Source organism: Palaemon carinicauda, chromosome 21 (assembly GCF_036898095.1).
Source record: "Palaemon carinicauda isolate YSFRI2023 chromosome 21, ASM3689809v2, whole genome shotgun sequence".
NCBI lineage: Eukaryota > Metazoa > Arthropoda > Malacostraca > Decapoda > Palaemonidae > Palaemon > Palaemon carinicauda.
In genome coordinates this window covers 32,228,587-32,246,872 of record NC_090745.1, presented here as the reverse complement: position 1 = coordinate 32,246,872, position 18,286 = coordinate 32,228,587, and the positions used below count along the sequence as shown (strand labels likewise).

Genomic DNA, 18,286 nt, shown 5'->3' with positions numbered 1-18,286 from the left:
TTGATAATTTAGGATTTTCAATGATACAACAAAAGCTACTCTTTACAGTGATGGTTTTGCTATTCACCAGTTGTCTTATATAATACATATGACAAACATTAAAATTTGTCTGTATTTTGGGTCGTGTTATAACGAGAAATATACGGTGTTTACACACATCTTGGTTGTAACTTTAACCTTTTTTTCAAGTTATTAGAACTTTAAAGTATATTAAATGTTTAATTTATTTACAAGAACAATTTGATGTTATAAAATAATACAGTATAGTACATAGAAAGTTTTGGAAATGGGTGGTAAACACGTTTGAATTGGCAAGTTGCTGGTTGCCATGGCCCAAATGTAATTATTTCTGTTAGTTGTGTGTTTCGAAATATGCGATTTTCCATTTATACGAGGTCATTGATCAACCAAATTCTCGCATAATTCGGGACCCTACTGTACTACGTACTACTACTCGGAAGCTTCTTTCCCGTTGCGGGCAGAGTTGCTATTCCGTTTTAATCTCAATTATTTTTATGAAATCTAATTGTATTTGTTACCTTTCAGCTTCTGAGAACACTCCCTTTGGGGGTCTGTATTCTTACTTTGGGAACATTCAAAATCAGTTATATAATTATAGTTATTATAATTCTGTTTTTATTAAAGTTCTCCGCCCTCCCCCTTCTCCCGTGAATGTCAGTTGGGGAGGAGGGCACATACCTAACTTTTGTTCTTATGTTTTACTTTCCCTCGGGGTTACTCTTCGGAGTTCCACCCGGGGGAATTTCTGTTAAATAATTATTTAACTTTATTTTCCCAGTTAACTATGCAGTTTCTTCGTTTGACTGAAGTGTGCCAACGAAGCAGAGCTGTCCTGTTTATGCCTGGGGAGTCTGCTGTCGCTGCGGTCTCTCTAGGACATCGTCATGGGCGTTATCCCTTCTCTTAGAAATTCTCCCGTGACAACTGTCAGCTCTTCAGTTCATCCTAGAACGATAAGGAGGTTCGCCTCCAAGGGTAGTTAGTTAACTTCCCTTCTTACCTTATTTTCCTGGTCCTTAGGCGGTTATGCTCTTGGAGCTGAATGACCGCCCTTGTAACCATGCTCAAGGGGCTGAGCGGTTGCAAGGCCGGACCATGGAACTTCAAGCGACCATGCTCTTGGGGCTGAGTGGTCGCTTCTGTAGCCATGGTCAAGGGGCTGAGCAGCTGCAGGATCAGTCTTGTGACCTCTCTCGTTCCCGAGGGAGGCCACTCATAAGGGCTCCTCTTCGGAGGATTGCTCCTTACAGGTCAGCTTGCTGACCCTACGGCCCTTAGGGGCGCTATCACCAGTGTCTGGGTTTTCCTGGTCCTTAGGCAGTTGCTCTTAGTGCTGAGCGACCTCTCTTGTAACCATGCTCAAGAGGCTGAGCGGTTGCAAGGCGGGACCATGGAACTTGATGTGACTATGCTCTTGGGGCTGAGCAGTCGCTTCTGTAGCTATGCTCAAGGGGCTGAGCAGCTACAAGTCAGTCTTGTGACCTCTCTCGTTCAGGAGGTAGGCCACTCATAAGGGCTCCTCTTCGGAGGATTGCTCCTTATAGGTCTCTTCTACGAAGTGTCACCTCTCTCGTTCGCAAGTGAGGACACTCATAGAGACTCCTCTCCGGAGGATTGTTCCTGATAAGGTTAGCTTGCTGATCCAACGGCCCTTAGGGACACTATCACCAGTCTCTTCTAGAAAGTGTTCACCTCTCTCGTTCGCGAGAGAGGCCACTCATAGAGACTTCTCTTCGGAGGATTGTTCCTGATTAGAACAGCTTGCTGTTCAGTCACTAACACTTCGGTGTTTAGTGACAGGGAAACTTAGGTTTCTCGTTACGCTGACCCTTCGGGGTCTCGTCTCGTAACATTAGTTACGCAGAACCCTTGGGCTCTCATAACTTTAGTCACTCCTACACTTCGGTGTTTAGTGACAGGGGGAACTTCGGTTTCTCGTTACGCTGACCCTTCGGGGTCTCGTAACATTAGTTACGCAGAACCCTTGGGCTCTCGTAACTTTAGTCACTCCTACACTTCAGTGTTTAGTGACAGGGAAACTTCGGTTTCTCGTTGCGCTGACCCTTCAGGGTTTCGCAACTCAGGCTACGTTAGGCCTTTGGTCTCTCGTTCCCTTAGTCGAGCCCTGCTGACCTGCCGTCTCTGTTCCTGGCTGCTGACGCGCTGTGGGCGCCCACGACTAAACCTGTCATTGCGCATAAGGGACTTGAGCGCAAACTGCGCCTCTAATCCTTCAGCTCCAGGTTTAACCTGCGCCCCCTCATGCTGCTGCTGTTCCAGGCTTAGCGCCTCAGCACTCACCTGCACGCGTGTGCGCACCTGTTCCTGTTACGCGCCAGGGTTTTCCCTTCGGCCCCACACTGCGCGCCAGCGCCCACCAGCAGTTCCTGATTTAGCGCGCCAGCGCCCACCAGCAGTTCCTGATTTAGCGCGCCAGCGCCCACCAGCAGTTCCTGATTTAGCGCGCCAGCGCTCACCTGCGCAGTACTTCCAGTGTGGATCGTCGGCTCTGTGCTGAAGCAGTACTGCCTTGGTCCTCTTCAGGGGATGCCCTCCCTTTAGGGACACATCCCAGTTCCTGATCAACCTGTCAGCTGATCCTTCAACCTAGCGCACAAGCACACGTGTGCATTTACGCACGCGCTAGCGCCGACGATCTTCTTATGAGCACAAAAGCCGACTATCTTCTTTGTGCGCATGCGCTGACGATCTTCTTGGCCGACTATCTTCTTTGTGCGCATGCGCTGACGATCTTCATACGCGCGTTAGCGCCGACAATCGTCCGCCCACGGACACCAATGGTTTCCCGCGCGCCCGCGTGCGCGAGCATTTCTTTAATTTGCATGCCCACCGCAGCATCGCACACCTGTGCTCCCGCACCCTGATGCACGCCCTGTGCACACGCGTGCGCGCCCATCGCGCGCCGTTCCTGATGCAGCACTCACGCGCCGTTCCTGATGCAGCACTCACGCGTCGTTCCTGATGCAGCACTCACGCGCTCACCAACGCCCCAGCGAGCTTCTACAATTCAGCGCGCAGTCCAGGAGGTGCCTAATTTAGCGCACGGGCTCTCATCGCGCGCCATTCCTGATGCAGCACTCACGCGCTCACCAACGCTCCAGCGCGCTTCTACAATTCAGCGCGCAGTCCAGGAGGTGCCTAAGTTAGCGCACGGGCTCTCACAGGTACCTCTGGACTCTCCATCCAAATTGCGCAATCCTGTACGCACGCTTCTAATGGTTTCCCGCGTGCGCGAGCATTTCTTTAATTTGCATGCCCACCGCAGCATCGCACACCTGTGCTCCCGCACCCTTATGCGCGCCCTGTGCACACGCGTGCGCACCCATCGCGCGCTGTTCCTGATGCAGCACTCACGCGCTCACCAACGCCCCAGCACGCTTCTACAATTCAGCGCGCAGTCCAGGAGGTGCCTAAGTTAGCGCACGGGCTCCCATCGCGCGCCATTCCTGATGCAGCACTCACGCGCTCACCAACGCCCCAGCGCTCTTCTACAATTCAGCGCGCAGTCCAGGAGGTGCCTAAGTTAGCGCATGGGCTCTCACAGGTACCTCTGGACTCTCCATCCAAATTGCGCAATCCTGTACGCACGCTTCCAATGGTTTCCCGCGCGCCCGCGTGCGCGAGCATTTCTTTAATTTGCATGCCCACCGCAGCATCGCACACCTGTGCTCCCGCACCCTGATGCGCGCCCTGTGCACACGCGTGCGCGCCCATCGCGCGCCGTTCCTGATGCAGCACTCGCGCTCACCAACGCCCCAGCGAGCTTCTACAATTCAGCGCGCACTCCAGGAGGTGCCTAAGTTAGCGCACGGGCTCTCATCGCGCGCCGTTCCTGATGCAGCACTCACGCGCTCACCAACGCTCCAGTGCGCTTCTACAATTCAGCGTGCAGTCCAGGAGGTGCCTAAGTTAGCGCACGGGCTCTCACAGGTACCTCTGGACTCTCCATCCAAATTGCGCAATCCTTTACGCACGCTTCTAATGGTTTCCCGCGCGCCCGCGTGCGCGAGCATTTCTTTAATTTGCATGCCCACCGCAGCATCGCACCCTTATGCGCGCCCTGTGCACACGCGTGCGCGCCTATCGCGCGCCGTTCCTGATGCAGCACTCACGCGCTCACCAACGCCCCAGCGCGCTTCTACAATTCAGCGCGCAGTCCAGGAGGTGCCTAAGTTAGCGCATGGGCTCTCACAGGTACCTCTGGACTCTCCATCCAAATTGCGCAATCCTGTACGCACGCTTCCAATGGTTTCCCGCGCGCCCGCGTGCGCGAGCATTTCTTTAATTTGCATGCCCACCGCAGCATCGCACACCTGTGCTCCCGCACCCTGATGCGCGCCCTGTGCACACGCGTGCGCGCCCATCGCGCGCCGTTCCTGATGCAGCACTCGCGCTCACCAACGCCCCAGCGAGCTTCTACAATTCAGCGCGCACTCCAGGAGGTGCCTAAGTTAGCGCACGGGCTCTCATCGCGCGCCGTTCCTGATGCAGCACTCACGCGCTCACCAACGCTCCAGTGCGCTTCTACAATTCAGCTTGCAGTCCAGGAGGTGCCTAAGTTAGCGCACGGGCTCTCACAGGTACCTCTGGACTCTCCATCCAAATTGCGCAATCCTGTACGCACGCTTCTAATGGTTTCCCGCGCGCCCGCGTGCGCGAGCATTTCTTTAATTTGCATGCCCACCGCAGCATCGCACCCTTATGCGCGCCCTGTGCACACGCGTGCGCGCCTATCGCGCGCCGTTCCTGATGCAGCACTCACGCGCTCACCAACGCCCCAGCGCGCTTCTACAATTCAGCGCGCAGTCCAGGAGGTGCCTAAGTTAGCGCATGGGCTCTCACAGGTACCTCTGGAATCTCCATCCAAATTGCGCAATCCTGTACGGACGCTTCCAATGGTTTCCCGCGCGCCCCGCGTGCGCGAGCATTTCTTTAATTTGCATGCCCACCGCAGCATCGCACACCTGTGCTCCCGCACCCTGATGCGCGCCCATCGCGCGCCGTTCCTGATGCAGCACTCACGCGCCGTTCCTGATGCAGCACTCACGCGCTCACCAACGCCCCAGCGAGCTTCTACAATTCAGCGCGCAGTCCAGGAGGTGCCTAAGTTAGCGCACGGGCTCTCATCGCGCGCCGTTCCTGATGCAGCACTCACGCGCTCACCAACGCTCCAGCGCGCTTCTACAATTCAGCGCGCAGACCAGGAGGTGCCTAAGTTAGCGCACGGGCTCTCACAGGTACCTCTGGACTCTCCATCCAAATTGCGCAATCCTGTACGCACTCTTCTAATGGTTTCCCGCGCGCCCGCGTGCGCGAGCATTTCTTTAATTTGCATGCCCACGGCAGCATCGCACACCTGTGCTCCCGCACCCTGATGCGCGCCCTGTGCACACGCGTGCGAGCCCATCGCGCGCTGTTCCTGATGCAGCACTCACACGCTCACCAACGCCCCAGCACGCTTCAACAATTCAGCGCGCAGTCCAGGAGGTGCCTAAGTTAGCGCACGGGCTCCCATCGCGCGCCATTCCTGATGCAGCACTCACGTGCTCACCAACGCCCCAGCGCGCTTTTATAATTCAGCGCGCAGTCCAGGAGGTGCCTAAGTTAGCGCATGGGCTCTCACAGGTACCTCTGGACTCTCCATCCAAATTGCGCAATCCTGTACGCACGCTTCCAATGGTTTCCCGCGCTCCCGCGTGCGCGAGCATTTCTTCAATTTGCATGCCCACCGCAGCATCGCACACCTGTGCTCCCGTACCCTGATGCGCGCCCTGTGCACACGCGTGCGCGCCCATCACGCGCCGTTCCTGATGCAGCACTCACGCGCTCACCAACGCCCCAGCGAGCTTCTACAATTCAGCGCGCAGTCCAGGAGGTGCCTAAGTTAGAGCACGGGCTCTCATCGCGCGCCGTTCCTGATGCAGCACTCACGCGCTCACCAACGCCCCAGCGCGCTTCTACAATTCAGCGCGCAGTCCAGGAGGTGCCTAAGTTAGCGCATGGGCTCTCACAGGTACCTCTGGACTCTCCCTCCAAATTGCGCAATCCTGTACGCACGCTTCCAATGGTTTCCCGCGCGCCCGCGTGCGCGAGCATTTCTTTAATGTGCATGCCCACCGCAGCATCGCACACTTGTGCTCCCGCGCCCTGTGTACACGCGTGCGCTCCCATCACGCGCCGTTCCTGATGCAGCACTCACGCGCTCACCAACGCCCCAGCGTGCTTCTACAATTCAGCGCGCAGTCCAGGAGGTGCCTAAGTTAGCGCACGGGCTCTCACAGGTACCTTTGGACTCTCCATCCAAATTGCGCAATCCCGTACGCACGCTTCCAGTTGCACGCGAGCTTCCGGGTGCGCGCAATTTGCCAGTTGCGCGCCCATCGCAACATTGCACACCTGTGCGCCCCGAATCCGATTGCGGCGCACATCGTTGGAGTTCTTCCTGAGAGATCGCAGGCGCTCACCAGTGGTTCAGCCTACGGGGTCTCGAAGTCTCTTCTACGAAGGGCACCTCTCCCATTCACAGGAGAGGTCTCTCTTAGTGACCACTCCTCGGAGTATCAAGTCTCCTGCGCGCCCGGCGCACCCACGAGCTCCTCAGGCTAAGATGCTCTAGCACGACGCTGCGCAATCGCGCCCTCGCCCAGTCTTTCCAGACACGCGCCCAAGCGCTACTGCACACTTGCGCTCAACAGTCTTGCATCAGGTTGCTGCGCGCCCGCGCGCCCCGCGCACACGCAATCAATTGATTGAGCCCATCCAACCTCCAACCATCTCCTACGTGCACCCGCGCCATCTCCTACGTGCACCCGCGCCATCTCCTACGTGCACCCGCGCCATCTCCTACGTGCACCCGCGCCATCTCCTACGCGCGCTTACGGCATCAATCTCGCACGCCTGCGTCCTTGCGCGCCCGCGCGCTCGTGAGCACAAAATTCCTGCTGCGCACGATCCTTTCCGGGAATCATCGCGCTACCACCAGCTCGATCTGTGCCCCGATCGCAAGCGCGATCACGCACAAAATTTTATGGGGCTTAAGGCGGACAGGTCATCGTCCCGTTCCCCTCCCCGCAAGCGCAGAACAGCGCGCTCGCTGGAGGAGGGAAGGTTTTCGGACAGGTCTATGGATCCTTTTGTTTCAGCTTTGTTTCAGGCGAACCCTCGTTTGTCAACTCCTCCAAGGGATCGAACGATCTCCTTCCCTCCAGAGGCTCGACTGTCAGCCAGCAACCCTGGTTTCGAACCATAGTCAGAGCTCTTATGCAGCCTATGAAGCCTGTGCTCGCTGACCTCTGTCACATATCAGGGGCAGCTCCCTCCCCTCCTGAAGAGGAAGAGGGGAGTCCCCTCCAGGGTGGCCTCTCCAAGGGCTAAACTGTCTCTTCGCAAATCCTTCCGCAAGGCTCTTTCTTTATCCCAGACTTTCTCCCCCTCCACTGCGGATGAGGATTACCTATCCTCTGGGGAGTCTGACGAGCCGGTCCGTTCCCCCATCGCACCATTGGGGAAACTCCGCCTCTTCCTGAGAGGTCTTCTCACAGGGGTAGAGAAGAGCCTGCATCCATCGTTACTGGAGTCCTATATCCCTCCCAGGAGGGAACCGAAGGACTCGAAGACTGTTCCTAAGTCTTTGGCAAGGATCAGACAGGAGCCAGCTAGACCTTTGGAGAATGTCCATAAATTCCCCCAGGAAGAGCCACTGGGGACGAGAGACTTTGCTGCTAGCTCATCAGGAGGAGAACGCCACACCAAGAGTCAGAACATGCGTGTTGGCAAGTTCTGACCCCCAGGAGGAACCTCAACAGGTTTCCAAACCCAGAGACCCCTCCAAGTGAGGGTAAGGACACGGTATTGGACCAAGTCTATGGCACCCAGAAACCCTCTAAGGCCAGTGCAGCTTTGCCCTGGTCACAAGGAATGATGAGTGCCAGAGACAAGGTTGAAGGCCAGCTCTCCGAGCTCGCCTCCTCCAACAGATCCAGCACCGATAACAAGTTCCTCCTTCCTCCTCGAGTCCATCAGAGGAGGTATTTCGAGTATTACGGTTCACCACTCCGTGGAAGAACTCACTGGGGGAGTCCCTCTAAAGAGACTCTCCAACTGACACGTGCCCTATTCTCCTACTAAGATCCTAGGCCAGGAGAATGTGGCGAAGTGTGCCATGCAGGCAACTTCGTGACTTGACATCTGGCTGGGGTCTCTGGGCATCCTACGGGAAAGAATAGATCTCCTCGTTCCTTTCCCTGAATTGGAGGCTGTTTTCAGACACCTCAAAAGAACGGGGGGAGACCATGTTCTGTAACACAGGGCCTCAGGCCTGTGGTCAGAATCGGAAAAGTGCCTCCATATAAATCTGCTAGTGATGTAGGCCGCTCTTCCTGGCCCTTCATCAGTGCCAACAAAGATCTAGCGGATCACTCTGAGGGGTGATGAGCGACAACACCACAGTAGTGGCTTACATCAACAAGCAAGGAGGTACCTTTTCAAAGCGACTATCCCATCTCTCAGTAGAGATACTGAGATAGACCGAAGCCCACTCGATCCCTCTTATCGACTCGCTTCATTCCAGACAAAGGGAATGTGCTCACCGACAGTCGGAGCAGAGCATCTCAGATAATGATTATCGAGTGGTCCTTGGATCATCCAGTAGCCAACAAAGTCCTGACTTTGTGGGGTTATCCGATTGTGGATCGGTTCGCTACAGTGCTGAACTTCAAGCTCCCGCGGTATTGCCTCCAGGCCCAGATCCCAAAGCACTCTAACAAGATGCCTTCCAACAACGGTGGGACAGCACCAACGTGTGCGCCTTTTCCCCGTTCTGTCTGATGAGGAGGGTGCTCAACAAGACCAGAATATCGGTCAATCGCTCGATGACCCTTGATAGCTATGCTATGGCATCTCGCGGAATGGTTTCTGGACCTTCCGCAACTCCTAACGGAACTTCCGGGAGAACCCCCTCTATGACACAAGCAAACAACCACATGCCAACAGCTCCCTCATAGCCGTAGCTTCGCTTCGACTATCCAGCATCCCCTCACTAAGAGAGGATTGTCGCAACAAGTTGCGAATGGGATGTCTGGACACCTGCGCAGGTCATCCACAGGGGCCTACCAGGCAAAGTGGCGAGTGTTTTTGTGGTTGGGATCGTGAAGGAGTATCTCTTCACTCGATACCACTGTTCCAGCAAGAGCCAAGTTCTTCGTTTATTTGCGGAAAGAATGCACCTTTCAGTCTCGGCAATGAAAGGCTATCGCTCAGCCTTAAGGCTAGCCTTCAGGCTCAAGGAGCGGACATTCCTTCCTCGCTGGAACTTTCCCTACTCATACGAAGATACGATCTTACCTGCCCTCAGTCAGAAGGGAGACCTCCTTCAGAGCACTTGGTTCGAATTCTCAGGCCTCTTAGGAGGCCTCCCTACGAACCATGTTGCCAAGCTTCAAATTGACACCTAGCTCGAAAGGCGGTGTTCCTACTAGCTTTGGCCTCGGCCAAGCGAGTCAGTGAACTTCATGGTCTCTCGTATGACATCACCCATGCAAGGGGATGTGGGGAGGTAACGTTCGTAATCGTCTCTGAGTTTGTGGCTAAGACACAGAATCCGAGAGTGCCGGATCCTCAATTCGACTCTTTCTGGATTTCGAGTCTTCGTTCTGTAACAGATGACCCAGACCATCTCCTACTGTGTCCAGTAAGGAGTCTGAGGTTATATCTCAAAGAATGACTGCTTTCGTCCCTAAGTGTAAGCTTTGTTGTGAGCACTGGGAGAACAAGAGGAGGGTCACCAAGAATACCATCTCCGCATGGATTCATAGGGTGATCCATCTGTCCCAGAATCCTGACCCTCCTCCGTCATGTCGCCTTAGAGCGCATGATGTAAGGGGCGCAGCAACGTCCCTGACCTTCAAGAAGAGCTTCTCAGTGACGCAGGTTCTACAAGCAGGGGTGGAAGCGTCAGATGACCTCCACAGCCCACTACCTGCAAGACGTGACACACAGGAGGCTCGATACATTCTCTATCGGCCCTGTGATGGATACACAATAGCTGGTCTAACCTCAGGCTCCTTAATGGACAGGTAGCAGAGGGTTGAGGGCATTGTTACCTGGTCTTAGTCTGCGTGAATGAAAAGATTTGTCTGGCCCTTATTCTTTTCTTCATCCTCTCCTTCCTTGGAGAAAGCAGCATCCTGGGTTCTTTGCATAGCTGACCTCAAACCACTGCAGGTAAACCATGCTTCCTTGTGTTCCTAGTATTAAGAGTAATACTGTACTGTCATGTCCCCATACCCTGACGAGGTGGTATTGGGAGAGTCCTAGCCTAGATTTCCACCTGAAGAACTCTAGGTCAAATTCTTAGGACGAGTCACGCTCTTCACCTTTACACACAGCTTATGTAGGCCGCAGCAGTTTCACAGCAATGCTAGCGAGGCGCAGGGACTCCTTATTTTTTGAATTCTTACACACTCAAATATTGAGTCCCCGTGCTAAGCCAAAAGCCAGTATAGCAGGGACTTACCTCCCTTCCTAAGGGTTGAGTCACCCCATGTAAATAGCGTGGTTTGTATTTAAGTTACGGAACAAATGACAAATTCGTAGATAATTTGTATTTTTCCTAACTATACAAACCTTAGCTATTTACTCATATTTGCCCGCCAGCCCTGTCCCCCGGGATAAGTCCTACCTATAAGCAAAGTGAAGCATTCATCGGTGTGTGTGAGGGGTGGGTTGGGGGGGGGGGGTAGCTAGCTACCCCTCCCTACCCCCCGCTAACTAGCGGCGGGGTAGTAAACCCTCGTTAAAATTCTTATGGCTTGTCATTCAGCTACGCCGAAGTAATTACCCCATGTAAATAGCTAAGGTTTGTGTAGTTAGGAAAAATACAAATTATCTACAAATTTGTCATATTACAACAATCTATTCACGATTAGCACAAATCAGCCCAGATTTAACGTACATAAACTAGATTTGAAAAGATACAACTGCACACAATGTGGCAATTTCTTTACATGCATAATAGCAAATACTTGGAATAGATTTCCATCGGATAAAGTAATGAGTAACATGGTAATCGAGTTCAAGAATAAGTTAGACAAGATCATAAGAACTCTCTAAATGCTTAAACCAAATTGCTCTACCAAAGAACAAATGGAGAATCCACTGATGGACTAAAAGGTCTTTAACACATCCAAAATCCTTTTACTATAACCCCTTGTAACACACGCACACACTCACACACACACACTCTCTCTCTCTCTCTCTCTCTCTCTCTCTCTCTCTCTCTCTCTCTCTCTCTCTCTCTCTCTCTCTCTCTCTCTCTCTCTCTCACACACACACACACACAAAAATGTAAAGGTCTTGAAATTGGATTATTCCTATTCAATTTCAGTATATGTAGTAATTTTCTTTAAGGTGATTTGATATTTCAGTGAAAAAATAAGGAAATTAGAATTTATGTAGAATTATCAGTAACTTCTTTATTTGTTAACATAAAAATTTACTTTTTTTTAAGAAAAATCTTTTTAAAATTACCATCACATGATGAAATGAAGTTTGTTCAATTACAATTATCCCAAGTTTTAAGTTGATTTGACCAATACTAACCAAGCACTTTAATTTTAGCCTTTTTCCCCTATCTCATAATTTACTCATAGATGTGAGCCATTTTTCCCCTTCTTATGGTGTAATAAATACAGTAATTGGAAAATTGCGGGGGACTGAAAATTATTTCTTGTTCTTAATATTATGCTATGTTTAAGGAAGTTTATTTTAATAGAAGATGAAAATTTTCCGTCAAGAACTAAAAGATGGATGAAAGCCATTTCTTCATGAAACAAACAAAATGACACTATCTGCTTACGGACAGCCATGTGTCAATGATATTGCATGGAAATATAAATTCTATGTCTGATTTATACAGCCTTAAATGTTTTGTCTTTCATTTTATTTACTATTTAAACTAAAATGGTTGTATTGATTTATAATGCAGGAAAGAATCGATTACTATTAGAATGAAATAATAATCTGAAAATTAAAATTTATTGTAAAGAAATGTGTTAATTTACAGACATGTAACAAAGATTTGTGCAGTGGTGTGATGATTTAGTCATATTTTGTTTATCTTATTTTTGTAACTTTTGGTAAAATATATATTCATACATTCATTGAAAAAAATACTAATCGTGTATTTACAGTATTTTACTGTAAACAAATCATTAACACATTCGATTGTCATCTCAGACTGACAAGTTTAAACAGACATTATCCATTCTAAAAAATCATGACTTAAAAAGATAATTGTGTTTCATTAAAGCCGTTCTTACTTCTGTTTACAATTTAGGGTACATTTCAACCATCAGCTATTAGGGACTTTACTTACTCTACAGTATCATTGAGTAGTGTTGGGTGGTACAAACAAGTGTTTTGTTGAAACTTATACAAAGTATAGCATGGCGGTGACTAGTTCTATGAGTCGTGGCAATGATTTTCGGTTTACGAGTCATTATACCTAGAACTGAAGTTGTGTTAATACGGGATTTTGACGAAGGAAAAATCTATTTCTGGGCGAGGAACCTGTGTCGTCCAGTGAAATGCTCCTTAAAGCACCATTTCAAAGGTATAAATACTGCTAAATATACCAGAGAAAAAATTTGCATGGAATGCTAGGATTATATCCAGCTCGCTCACCTCTAAAGGGTGACGGTATTAAAACTGGGACGAGTGATACCACTACCAGAGATCCCTTTCCAATTAGACTTCTCCCTCCTTAAAATCCCCGTTACTACCAAGTGTCGTTCACTACAGCTACTGCCCCCCCCCCCCCCCCCCACCACCACCACCACCACCACCACCACCACCACCACCACCACCACCACCACCACCTCCTATCATTCCTTGTTAGCACCCGTGAACGTTCAGACGTGTTTTTCGTAGCTCTATGTTATTTTGTGCTTTGAAGATGCCAGGCGTTTTGGAGATCCATGCTCTCTCTTTCCTAAACCCCACGAATAAGGAGGGTTGACTGCAGTACCATGTATAGAAGATGGCACGCTCGGCTGATGATTACAAGCCCACGGTGCAGGGACAGGTACCCTGCATGAGACCAGTGCTGCCACCCCACTCCAATCATTAGAGGGAAGAGCAGGGGTTACTCCTGTCTTTTCCATGATCAGTGCCATAGATCCATCCCCCACTGTTGTCAGCCATCCTGGTCTGTCATCAGCCCCCAATTATGTTACTGGGTCCTTCCTTATGTTAGAGTGATCATATTCATGGTGGTGGGTGAGTGAGTCATCATAGCAGCCTGCCACACCCTCTACCCCTTCTGGGTGCTGGGTATGATGATACTCAGGATTTGTCCTTTTTGGACATTTGTAAGTACAATGAACTGGGAAAGGCAACCTTGGCTCCGGGCTCTGCCTTTTTGGAGAACATTGGTCATTGACTGGCACCACGCTGCTCCTCAAGGGTCTAGGCCACTTCTGGATTTGCCTTAGATCTTGCTAATTTGGGCCTGGATCAAGTTGACGATCAGATATGTAGACATAAGAACTCTCACTTACAGTCATTGGATAAGATTTTGCCCCCCGCACTTCCGAAGCAGAAAAAATTCTATGTCTGTCAGAGTACATACTAATGTGGGTACTCTCCTTGGACAGACTCAAGTTGGAAGGCACATCCTTGGCTGCTGAGTCTGCGGCCATGGAATCGTCTGGCATGGCTTCTCTCCAAGCTGTCATGTAGCTTGACCAGTGGTTGGGCGTAGTGACGTACTTCACAAAGTCAATGGGGTTATCAACCCAGTGTCTTTGGAGAAGTACAAGAGTCCCGTGCTGCCTGGCCGAAAAATAGTAACCGTACTTCTGTGGCACACGAATCAGCAAACCAGTGGGCCACCTGGGTTTTGAAGAGGAGGAATGACTTGGTCTCCCAATTCTCAAAACAAGTTTGTTCAGAGGTAGGTCTAAAGCTCCTTAGCACGGTGTGGGGTGTCATGTCTCTCCCGAGGAGTCACGTGCAGGTGGCTGTGGAAAAGTGAAAAATTGCTTCTCAGGTCTCCCTGATCTATTAAGCAGTGTTCTTTAAGGGCTCTGGCTCTGAGAAACCATTTGTGGCCAAACACTCGTCTTCAGCCTCTTTCCCGCGAAGGGAGCCTGTGCATATTTAGTCCCATTGAGCCACCTAACCTGGTCCTTCCAGGAAAGAGGACTGTAGGGCGAAAGGGCTGAGAGACGGAAACACTGATGCTAGTCTTCCTGCTCTCTTGTTTCCATGAGTAGGTGGATGCCTGTCTGGCCATTGGGAAACCTGCCAGAGACACGGGACCAAGCTGTGGGCATGGAGTGTCCTTCTGGACGGTTACTATTTTTTCTTATTTCCCATAATTTTTTTTTTTTTCAAGTTTTTATAGTTTAGATATGAAAGATCCTTTATAATGCTGTTATTTTTCCTAAAACCTTTTATTATAATTGTTCAATTACTCTTCTTGTAGTTTAATTATTTCCTTGTTTCCTTTCCTCACTGGGCTATTATTCCTTGTTGGAGCCCTTGCATGTATAGCATTCTGCTTTTCCAATTAGGTTTGTAGCTTAGCAAGTAATAATAATTATAATAATAATAATACTTAATCCTTTTTTTGTACCGTCAGGCCACCATATCTCACATACTGATAGAGGTGAAATAGATGTTGAAGAATAACATGCTTCAACTCATTCAAGACATAAGTCTTGGCAATTCTGTAGTTTACTTTCAGGTGGAGAAGTCAACTGAGAGCTGGAGACCAGTTATCGAGCTCTCTCTCCACTGAACAATTTTGTTTGTCAGATGAAACTCAGGCTGGAACTGGTACGTTCTGTGCTGAGTTCCATCAGAGAAGGAAACTTTCTGCCTTCTGTGAATGTGAAGGATGCATACTTCCAGGTACCCAGATATCTCCACTTTTCCCTCTACAATATGGTGTACCAGTTCAAGACTGTGCTTTGAACTGTGTACTGTTCTTCTATAGCAGCTGAGACTAATTCAAGATGATTAGCTGATCCTGGCTTCTTGCTACAGGTTCAAGATTGACTTCTGGCATTTTGTCATGATCTGGGGATTGTGATAAGTTGAGAGAAGTCAAAGTCATACCCAAACAGTTGTTGAAGTAATTGATCATGCTGATAGACATGGCAGCAGCAAGAGTCTTTCCTTCAGACATTTACATTGCATCAGCAAGCGCAAAGAGGAGCGCGGCCGTTCCTGTCCAAGAAAGTGCTCCCAGTTCAGTTCTGACAAAGTTATCTCAGCCCCTTTTTGCGCTGAAGAAGCTTCTTCCTCATAGGTGCCTTCATCAGAGATCCTTTCACCAGCATTTGAAGGATCACTGGTCAGCCTACAGGAATCAACCAAACGTTCCAGTTCTTTTCCAGTGGGGCAGCATGATCGGTATGATCTTGCCTAATGAGTGAATGAGGAAAACCATATGATGGAAGTCCAACTGTACTCACCACCTCTGGACATGCAGCTGTTCATAAATGCTTCAAAGGAGGGGTGGATCACAAACCTGGGTAGCCTGATTGTCTCAGGAGTATTGTCATGAGAAGAGAAGCATTTGCACACCAATGTCCTAGAAATACAAGTAGCATTTCTAACACTTCAAGCATTCCATAATCGTTTGAGGAGGCATTCGGTAGTGTTAATGAGCAACAACACCACCGTACTAGTCTCTGTCAGCAAATAAAGAGGCACGGTTTCGTGGTCCCTTGACAAACTTATGAAGCAGGTGCACATGAAGGAGTTGTTTCATTATGCCAGGTCTCAAGATGCTCCTGGTGGCTCCAAGATGGCTACATAGCGAGTGGTATCCCAATCTGTAAGTACTTATAGTCGAATTCTTGAAAAAACTATCCCATGGTCCATGCCTCTCTGTCTACTGCATTTTCAAAAGTACAATAGTACCAGGGAAAGTAGGCCATCCTCTAGGATTGTATTCATAGAAGTGATACTTCTATGGAGTATCTCTAGCACAGATTACGGATTTTCTCGTCTTCCTTCGCTATGAGATGCACCTCTTTGTAATGGCTGTCAAAGGCTACATTTGAGCCTAGAGTATGTTGTTTTGTCTGAACTGTATAGACCTCTCCTCTTTGTGGGAGTTGTCTGCTCATTAGGAGCTTCGAGCATTCTTGCTGACACTGACGCTGGGACCCCAGGCTTCAAAATGGTACATGACCCTGATTCTCTAGGCTCTTGCTTGTACCTTGTTTGAGCCTTTGAAAAGGTAGTTAGACAGAGATCGGACCCTCAAGATTGTAATTTTTCTAGTGAGTTTCACATTCTCTTTTAATTATTGATCCCATACTGAAGGTTGGAAGGAGGTCTCTTTTTAAGTTTGTGCCAGAGTTCATGGCCAAAACCGAGAATTCTTTGATGCATGACCCCAAGTTCGAGACCTCCATCCCCTCTCTACATGAACTGTTAGGTGTCAATTGATAGCAGATGCTTTTGTGTCTTGTGAAGGCTCTGCATTGCTATCTGAAGAGGACCCTACACCTCATGCATGAGTGTCAGTGTCTCTTCCTTATCACTGGCAGAAACAAGAGAAAGGTGTCGAGGAACACAATCTCTCTCTGGTTTTATGAGACAATGCACAGTACATATGGCTTGACTACTGAGAGGGTTGAGGTACAACCAAGGACTATGGCCACAAAGTCAGGGATATACTCTTGGTCCCACCTTAGTGTTCAAGAGTAATCTTGCATTCAGCCAGGTATCTTAGCTTGGGAAAATCCAGGTGACCACCACCTTTTACCTACATGAGTATACCCACATGTCCTTCAACATTTTTGTTCCTGGTCCTGTGGTAGCTGTTCAAGTGGTTGTGTAGTCAGCCCAGCTCCTGCACAAGATAGGAAGCATCTTGTCTATGATAAAGTAGAAAGTAAGTCTGGAATGAAAGATAAATTGACTGGCTCTTCTCCATCTTCTTTCTTTCATCTCATTTGGGGATGAAGCGGTGGTACCATTACTAACTGAATCTGACATGATGCTTGTAAGCTATACTTCTGAGCTTCACTCTTTAGAATTTAGAAAAGTATCTCCCACATCCCTCCTTGACTAGAGGAAGGATGGAGGAATATATTATACCAACCCATTGATCCTCATATGCCAGGTATATCATTCCCAACTGCTCTCCCCTTTGTGGAAAGGGATTCTTCCTTTGACTATGTACTAATATTGGTACAAGACAGGCCCTATATGCCTATTCATTGCTAGACTGACATTTCCTGGGAAGAAAAAGAACCTACCAGTTTGGTTCTAGGAGGACTTCCTACCCATCAATTATTGAGTCTCCATCTTGTAAAGGACGAAAGGTTTGTGTATGTGAAGGAGCACATAACAAAGTTAAAAAGTAAATTGCATTTTCCTAGCTATAAAGTAAGCTGAGTATTTTAAAGATAAACTCCACCTCAATCCCCTTTCAGTAAGCCGAAGTTCAAAAGTGAAGATTCTTCGACAGGCGAGTGGGTGGTGCTACTCACCCACATGCACCTCCTGTTATCAACTGCCTTAATGATAAAATCAAAGGCCATTTCAGCTCCGCTGAAGACATTCCCGATTTTAAAGGACTCAGTTTTGTATAGCTAGGAAAAATTACAAGTTGCTTATAAGGTATTTTATTTTTTGTGTGATTTATTTTTTATTTTTAGATTTTATTCTTGGATAGGGACTGATGAAGTGACAAAGTCCTCTCTTTAGTCATCAGTGTTTGGTTTGTTTGATATATTTATGAAATGTTAGCTATTATAATTTATCCAGGTATCTTCCCATGGCCACTACAGACACTTAGAAGGCATTTAAAACCTCAATGGTTTACACTGATATACTATGCTCAATGCTAATAGCCATTCTAGGACCATTAGTCTATCAAATTAAGATGTAGTATTGGGTACTGAGCTTAGCAATAGACCTTCCTTATTCATCCAGGTTGGCTACTCAAAGTTGTCATGTGAGGAAGCATGTCATCCAACCCCTCCTGCCCTATTTTATCAACAGTCTAAATCATAGTCAAAATTGTGTATATGTTGCCATTTGTACATCAGTCAGACAGATCAAGGAAGTAAAAACAAGGAAGGTTGACAGTTTTGGCACTTTTGAATTGGTCTTCAATATTGTAGAACTTGCTGCTTTCTTGAATTTCCCCCTCCCCCTAGGCAGTGATTAGTTTGTATGTTTGTTGTCTTTGAATCAGTCTTGTAAATCTCTTATGTCA

General features: G+C 48.9%; 1 protein-coding gene across 1 annotated transcript in view; it reads left to right on the top strand.

Moving 5' to 3' along the window:
* LOC137615259 (nucleolar pre-ribosomal-associated protein 1) overlaps nt 1–18,286 on the top strand; it is a 321,164-nt gene that overhangs the window by 162,666 nt on the left and 140,212 nt on the right. The window lies entirely within an intron of this gene.